The sequence below is a fragment of the Cicer arietinum genome, chromosome 7 (genome assembly GCF_000331145.2).
Source record: "Cicer arietinum cultivar CDC Frontier isolate Library 1 chromosome 7, Cicar.CDCFrontier_v2.0, whole genome shotgun sequence".
In the NCBI taxonomy this organism is placed as follows: Eukaryota; Viridiplantae; Streptophyta; class Magnoliopsida; order Fabales; family Fabaceae; genus Cicer; species Cicer arietinum.
Genome location: NC_021166.2, coordinates 61,711,925 through 61,714,038, shown reverse-complemented (window position 1 = coordinate 61,714,038; position 2,114 = coordinate 61,711,925).

The following is a 2,114-nucleotide window of genomic DNA, read 5'->3' as shown; positions in this document are numbered from 1 at the left end:
TCTTTCCCTTTAAAATTATTATTTTTTTAAAATATAATAAAAAGACTTAATTGCAGTTTCGGTCTCCTTATTTTAGCTGAATCGCAAAAGTAGTCGTCCTATTTTATTTCTCTCTATTTTTTTTGCGTTTATCTAAGTCACATTATGCGTCAAGATCTCGTAGTGCAACAATTGTACCTAAAATCTATGATTATAAATAGTGTGGTGTGACTTGAAAAAATAAAACTTCATTAAATTTTGGACCAAAATTCTGTTTAGGAGACCAAAACTGAGGAGAAATAAAATGGGAGACTACTTTTGTGATTCAGCTAAAATAGAGGGACCAAAACTGCAATTAAGCTTAAAAAATAAGTTTAATTGCAGTTTTGGTCCTCCTATTTTAGTTGAATCACGAAAATAGTCATCCCATTTTATTTCTCCTCAGTTTTAGTCCCCGAACAGAATTTTGGTCAAAAACTTGATGAAGTATTATTTTTTTGCGCTTATTAAAGCCACACCACACCATGCCTCAAGATCTCGTGGTGTAACAATTGTACATGAAATATATTATCATAAATGGTATGATGTGGTTCAAAAAAATAATATTTCATCAAATTTTTGACTAAAATTCTATTTGGGGACCAAAACTGATGATAAATAAAATTGAGGGATTACTTTCGTAATTCAGCTAAAATAAACAGATCAAAACTGCAATTAAATCTAAAAAATAATATACGAGACTATTTTAAACACAAAATGTAACTAGAATATTATAAAATGTTGAGGGATTAGAATGCTACAGCAATAATTAATGGAAACAAAATAAAGAAACCAACAAAAGAAAAACACTCAAGGCCAGCCCAAGTGCCCAGCACTTCTTAATTTAAGGCTTTAAGATGCCATTTTTATAGCTAAAAAATATTTAAATGCAAATAAATTTTTTTACAATGAATAATGTTATTTGGTATTTCATATTTTAATATAAATATCTTAATATGAATATTGTGTAATACTATGTATGTCAATGTGCATAATAATATAAATATAAATATTTTGTATTTTTTTTTGTTTCTTAACAAGATTGTAGAAAACATCAGAGTAAAGGGATAATCACAATTTCCTATAAATTTGATAGGCTTTTAAAATTAATAATAGTTTTTTGTTTTTGTTTTAGATGAGATGCTAAATACCACCAAATTTATTCACACAATTGTGAAGTCTTATGTTCAAACTCAAAAATTTTGATGTTCAACTTAACAATATCAATATTTATCAATTGAGTTAAGACCAATGACTTATTTTCTATTTAACAAAAAATAGGATGCTTTTACATATTTTTTCAAAATATATATAATATAAAGGTAAACATATATTTCCTCAATTCCTTTTTAACTATATTTTTTTTTGTCTTAGAAAAAAATGATAAATATCACTATAATTAATTCACACAATTGCGAGGTCATAAGTTCCAACCTGAAACATTATCAACATTTGTCAATTGAATTAGACTTAATTATTATTTTTTTAGAAGAAATTTGTTCTTCTTTATTTATAATTTTAAAATTATTCATTAATATTGCAATATTAGTTATTGTTTTGTGAATAACATTATTAGTTATTTATTGCAACGACGAGATAATAAGTGGAGGGTGTAAAATATATATTAACCTTCAATAGAAAGATGTTAATTTTATAAGGAGTAAAATACATATTAACTAATTTGAGCTTGTTGTCATTTGAAAAATACTAAAAATATTTCAAAAGTACGTTTATCTGTCTATTGCTCTTTAATAATTACATCTTAATTGTCCTACATATAACCTCTACATTTTTTTAATGTCTCTCTAATAATTACATCTTAATTATTGTAAATATAAGCTCGTTTTCTAGAGTGTCTATTCGAAAAACCCATTTTAACCGTTCTAGCAAATATGCATATAAACTAAAAATAAAAATAAAATCTCCTAAAGAAAGTAAAAATAAACTAACGTGAGCAAAATGATTTGCATGAATAATTATCATATAAAAACGACAATACCTAGTTTCATTGTTCTCACACTTGTTGATCATATAGATTCCAATGAATAGCAACACCTAGGACAATGCACGTGTACAATCGAGAGAGAGAAAGAGTG